The sequence below is a fragment of the Camelus ferus genome, chromosome 12 (genome assembly GCF_009834535.1).
Source record: "Camelus ferus isolate YT-003-E chromosome 12, BCGSAC_Cfer_1.0, whole genome shotgun sequence".
Classification (NCBI taxonomy): domain Eukaryota; kingdom Metazoa; phylum Chordata; class Mammalia; order Artiodactyla; family Camelidae; genus Camelus; species Camelus ferus.
In genome coordinates, this window is record NC_045707.1 from 36013190 (window position 1) to 36019897 (window position 6708).

Genomic DNA, 6708 nt, shown 5'->3' on the forward strand with positions numbered 1-6708 from the left:
ACAACACTGTAGTTCAATATTTTTATAGATTATACTCCATTTAAAGTTACTACAAAATAATGGCTATATTTCCCTGCACTATACAATATATTCTTGTAGCTTATTTATTTTATACATAGTAGTTTGTGCCTCTTAATCTCCTACCGCATTCTACCTCTCTCCCCTTCCCTCTCCCAACTGGTAACCACTAGCGTGTTCTCTATATCTGTGTCTGTTTCTATTTTGTTATATATGTTAATTTGTTTTATTTTTTAGATTCCACTTAAAACTGATAATGTAGAATATTTGTCTTTCTCTGGCTAACTTTTTTCACTGAGCATAAAACCCTCTAGGTCCATCCATGTTGTTGCAAATGGAAAAGTGTACTTTTAAACGTTTAAAAATTACTGCTTTCAATCATCTATACTTCAACTAGAAAAAAAAAAGAATTATTGCTTTTTAAAAAGGATTTTTAAATTACAGAAATAGGAGAAAGGCAGGGGAAAAAAAAGCCTAACATTCATAATTGGAGTTCTAAGTAGAAAAATCAACAGTTTCCTGAACTGAAGACTCAAATCTATACATTGAAAAGACACATTGTGTACTCGGAAGTACAAAGAAAGTCTGTTTCCAGCAATGGCAGAATAGATGGTGGGTTTTTTTTGTTTTGTTTTGTTTTGTTTTTTTAGAATAAATGGTTTAGAGTTACTCTCACTACAAACAATTGGAAAAGTGGGAGAAATTATATATCTGTTAGAAAGCATCAGAAATCAATCAATGTATGAGGAATCTCAGGGTTAGAAATCTCAGAAAGGAGATATGGGTCTGGCATTTGAGATCGTTTCTTTCTGCCACTTCTGAAAGTAGAAGTCAAGAGAGCTAGAAGCTAAATACAGTTTTTAACAGATTCATGGTGCTGAAGTGACAAAAATTAGAGTCAAGCTGCAAGGAAAAAATATACACCTCAAATTTTCATTTAGGACCCAAAAGGACTCATCCAGCTTCAAATGATCTCAATCCCTTTTTGGATTAAAGGGACTACAGGTGACATTAATCTATCTGCCTGGCAGTAGCAAAAATAAATTATCTGGAGGAAGATTAACATCATTCAGAGCTTCAAGTTATCTACAGTCCTTCAAATGCATTTCTGGAACTCAATCAAAAATAACCTGATTTACCAAAAGGCAAGACATGAACAAAAAGGCAAGAGAAATAATAGATATGGGAACAAGTTTATAAAGGATCTCTTGTTCTAAGCCAAGCGTCAGCAAAATCTGGCCCTCTCCCTGTTTTTGTAAATCAAGATTTTTTTGGTACGTAGCCACACCCATTCATTTATGTGTATCTGTGCTGCTTTTTTACTCTAACAGCATAGTAACAACAGATAACTGTATGACTCACAAAGCCTAAAATATTTACCATCTGGCCCTTTACAGAAAAAGTTTGCTATCCCCCTGTCTAAGCAGCTACCTCAGTAAGATACCAAAACATCAGCAAAATTTTAAAAAAAATAGAAGGAAGACAATTATAGAGATAAATGCAGAAATTAGTGAATCAACAGATAATCAATACAGCCAACAATTGGCACTTGGAAAAGACATTAAAATAGATAAACCCCTAATGAGACAAAGGGAGAGAGAGATAAGGAGACTGACAAGGGAAGGTAAAACCAGTAGGAGGAATGAAAAGGGGGAAATTAATACAAGGTTTGCATAATTTAAAATATAAGAGGATTTAACGAGCAAATTATGCTAATAAACTTGAAAATTTAGATGCAATGAACAAACTCCTAGGGCAAAAACCAACTTACCAAAACTGACATGAGAAGAAAAGTGAATGAATAGCCCTGTGTCTATGAAAGAAATCAAATTCCATAATTCCCACAAAGAAACCACCAGGTGAATTCTTTCAAACATTTAAGGAAGAAATGCCACCAATTACACAATACTTACCAGAAAATAGAAAAGGATGACCTGGCTCCACCTGAGCAGGGTGAAGAGGAAGGCCGTGCAGGTAGCTGGCCTAGTGTGGTATGTCAGAGCCCAAGCTGGGTGATGAAGCTGCCCACATGGGGGCAGCCTTACATATGCTTTTGGAGCCCAAATGACATGAGCAGGGTAGCTGTGGAAGGGGTAGTCTGGGGTGTGTGTGTGTGTGTGTATGGTGCAGGATGGGAAGGGAGACATTAAAGTCCAAGGTGTCCAATTGGAGGAACAGCCCAAAGTGAATAAGGAAGGGGTCCTTGATGGGTTGCATCTTCGTATGGGGAGTCAGAGCCTGAGTAAGGTGAAGAATACCTTTGTGGGCCACCAAAGCCTGTAGGATGAGGAGGGTATCCATGTATGGAAATAATCTAGCCTGAGGAGCCAGAGGCTAAGCAGGTGTGAGGAGGGCATACATGCAGGGAGTGGCCTTGTGTGGGGTGGTAGAGCCCAATCAGAGAGAAGAGGTATCTGTGTGGGTAACAGAGTAGCAATGGAGATGGGAGACTGGTTATACTGGGGAGGGGGCTGATTAAATAGGAAAAAAGTGGGGGGACAGGGCATAGCTCAGTGGTAGAACACACGCCTAGCATGCATGAAGTCCTGGGTTCAATCCCCAGACCTCCATTAAATAAGAAAATTAAAAAAAAAAAAAACCTAATTATCAATCCCCCCATCCCAGCCCAAATAGTTGGGGAAAGAAAGACTGGGAAAAAAAAAAAAAAAAAAGGAAAATAGAAGACAGGTTTCCCCTGTCTGAGAAGAGAGTTAAAAATACAGAAAGGATGAAAACTAGAATTAACCCTGTGGTTTTGGATTGGAGTTTTATGTACATACACATTTCCTATCTCTATTCACTGAGAGGGACTGGGAACAGTGACACTTAAATACCAAGAGGATGCTTAGCATCTAGATCTTGGCTTTTAAATATCACATCCACTAAAAGGAATCAGGGCTCCCTAGAGAAGTGGCTGATTTTGAGGTTGTCACAGGCAAAGTGAATGGTGAGAACAGAACATCTCATGCCAGAAAGCAAGGAAGTTCTCAAAGAATGATGGAGACACATCAAAACTACCCAGAAGCCAGCTAGAATGGGTGCTCTCCTGGTCAAATTGGGGACAGTTTGGGCAACAAAAAAGTGATGGTACAGACACATAGACTAACAAAACAGAATAGAAAGCCTAGAAACAAACCCTCACATAAAGGGTCCAATGGTCTTCAATAAGGGTGCCTAGACCACAATGGGGGAAAGGACAGTCTCTTCAACAAATGGTGTTAGAAAAACTGGATATCCAGCAGGAAAAGAATAAAGCTGGACCCTCACCTAACACCATATATAAAGTTTAACTCAAAATGGATTAAAGACATAAATGTAAGACCTAAAACTACAAAATTCCTAGACGAAAACACAGGAGAAAAACTTGATGACACTGGATTTGGCAATGATTTCTTAGCTATGACACAAAAAGCATAGGCAACAGGAGCAAGCATAGATTAGTGGTACCACATCAAACCTAAAAACTTCTGCACATTAAAGGAAATAATCAACAGAGCAAAAAGGTAACTATGGAATAGGAGAAAACTGTAAATCATATATCTAATAAAGAGTTAATATTTAGAATATGTAAAGAACTCTAATAGCTCAACAACAAAAAAGCAATTAACCTGATTAAAGAATGGGCAGAGGGGCAGTGTGTTCCGCGGTCACACGGATCTCTTGCTTCAACAGTGTTTGGACAGAACAAACCCAAGGACGCCCCTTGTTCCAGCCTCCGACCACCCTTCAACCTTTTTTCCAGTCGCAAACTTCAGAACCATGCACTCAGCTATCCTTGGCCTCCAGGACCAGCCAACACCATTTTTTGAGCTTAACTCCTTATTGATCAACCACGAGTTCCCGGATTCGTCAGAATTATTCCCCTGAGATGGAGGCTGCCATGAACTGCCTGGTCAACATGCACCTGCGGGCCTCCTACACTGACCTCTCTCTGGGTTTCTATTTTGACCACGACAATGTGGCCCTGGAGGGTGTGGGCCCCCTTTTCTGCAAATTGGCTGAGGAGAAGCACCAGGGCACCAGGCGTCTCTTGAAAATGCAAAACCAATGCGGTGGCTGCGCCCTCTTCCAGGACATGCAGAAGCCATCAGGAGATGAGTGAGGTGATACTCAGGATGCTATGGAAGCTTCTGTTGTCTTGGAGAAAAACCTGAACCAGGCCCTTTTTGGTCTGCATGCCCTGGGTTCTGCCCGCCCAGACACCCCCACCTCTGTGACTTCTGGGAGAGCCACTTCCTGGATAAGGAGGTGAAACTCATCAAGAAGATGGGCGACCACCTGACTAAATTCTGCAGGCTGGCTGGTCCCCAGGCTAGGCTGGGTGAGTTATCTCTTCGAGAGGCTCACTCTCAAGCATGACTAGGAGCATCTGCAACCCAGCGGCCCTTGTGGAGCCCCTCTGGTGTCAGGGCTTCTGCTTGAAGCCTCTCTATGCAGTCACCAGGCAGCTTTTTAACTACCCTGGGACCCTGTCCCAAGCCTTGGACCAAACAGAAACAATAAAGCTTTTAGCAGCAAAAAAAAAAAAAAAAAGACCGGGCACCTGAATAGACATTTCTTCAATGAATGGCCAACATGCATATGAAAAGATGCTCAACATCACTAATCATTAGAGAAACTCAAATTAAACCAACAGTGAGGTATCACCTCATACCCATTAGGATGGCTACTATCAAAAAAAAAAAAAACCCCAAAACAATAAAATAAGTATTGGTAAGGATACAGAAGGATATGTACAAGGATATAGAATTCTTGTACAGTTAGTAGGAATGTAAAACGGTGCAGCCACTGTGGAAATCAGCATGAAAATTCCTTAAAAAACTGAAAATAGAATTACTATATGATCCAGCAATCCCTCTTCTGAGTATATATCCAAAAGAATCGAAGGCAGCATTTTGAAGAAACTTTTGCACGCTCATGTTTTTTGCAGCACTTATTCGCAGTATTTTAAGAGGTGGAAGCAGCCCAAATGTCCATCAACAGATGAATAAAGTGTGATGTATTCATACAATGGAATATTATTCAATCTTAAAAAAAAAAGAAGGAAATCCTGTCACATGCTACACATGGATGAAACTTGGGGACATTATGCTGAATTAAATAAGCCAGTCACAAAAGGACAAATATTGTATGATTCCATTTTCATGAAACATCCAGAGTAGTCCCCAGTCAAAATCATGATTCCAAATTTCCTGTCAGAATCATGGAAACAAAAAGTAGAATGGTGGTTGCCAGGGACTTGGGGTAGAGAGAAAGGGAGAGTTGTTTTTTGATGGGTATAGGTGTCACCTTTTCAGGTTTGCAAGATGAAAAAATTCTAGAGACCTGTTACATGACAATGTGAATATAGTTAACTCTGCTGAACTGTACACTTTAAAATGCTTAAGAGGTTAAATTTTATAGTATGTATTTTACCACAGTTTTTTAAACTGCAAAAAAAAGTGATAATAAAAGATTTTTTAACACATTGTAAAAATAAGAAGCATGAACTTATACAGATATAAACAAATAAATTGAAGTTATGGGTGAATTGATAAGGAATGGGATATTTGCATAGTTTCAAATATCTCCACATAAAGTACTTACTAATTATAAAGGGGAAAACATTTGTTTTACAGTGGAGGTGCCTTGTAGACACCATCTTAATCAAAGTGATCAAAGTGATTATCATCAGCATTGGGACGAATGGAAACCATGTGCTACCTGATATGGTGCACTGAGAAGAACACAGCCTAATACCTGTAATACTCCTGCCAAAGATACATAACCTGAATCTAGTCATGAGGAAAAATCAGACAAACTGAAATTGAGGGACATTTCTACAAAATAAGTCACTATGATTTCAAAATTGTCGAGGTCTTAAAAGTCAAGAAAAGACTAAGGAACTGTTTTAGCCTAAAAAGAACTAAAGAGACATGATAATAAAGATCAATATGTGAGCGTAAACTGGATTCTTTTGCTCTAAAACAACAAATTATCAGGACTGTCATATCCGAAATAAAATCTCCAAAAATGGACTATTACTTGCTGCCTGATTTGTTTATTTTATTTACCACCTAATTTTATACACATTTTCTCTTTTGATTAATTCTTAATAAAATCTTTTGGATAAATGTTAAATTTGCTTTTTTCATTTTAGTATTTTCTCCAATGCTCATGGATTAAAAGCAGCAATTATCTTGATAAATCCTATGAAATATTTGTTATTTAAGAATGCCACCGTTCATTATGACGTCTGAAAGGAAATTCTCTCTTTTGCTTTAAAATCTTAATAGCCACAACTATTAACACTTCGGAATAACACTTAATGTTCTTTCTTGTCTGTGTTTAAGAAATAAAGTAGTGACATCTGCAAAGATAACACAAAATTCACTAAAACAAGGACATTGGTGAAAAGCTGGTTACTGAGTATTTAAAACTAGTCATTACACAAGAAAATTCTGAAATGCCCTGAAATCTGACAGCTCATTTACAAAAAAAAAAAACTGATAGAAGTGTCAAATTTGATCACCACTCTAAACATTTACTTGAAATTACCTTTATTTTGTGAAACTAAAACTCTTTTTGGTATCTTTAGTAGCAGGAAAATAAGTTTTGATCAGCCATTCTAGTATAAAGACTGACTAAACTCCCTTTCCATTTCCCATAGGATATATTACAAAATCACTGTTATATGAAGAGATTGTCACA

General features: G+C 38.2%; 1 pseudogene; it reads left to right on the top strand.

Moving 5' to 3' along the window:
- Nucleotides 1–1947: 1947 nt before the first annotated feature.
- Nucleotides 1948–4551, top strand: LOC102505401 (annotated as a pseudogene).
- Nucleotides 4552–6708: the final 2157 nt, after the last annotated feature.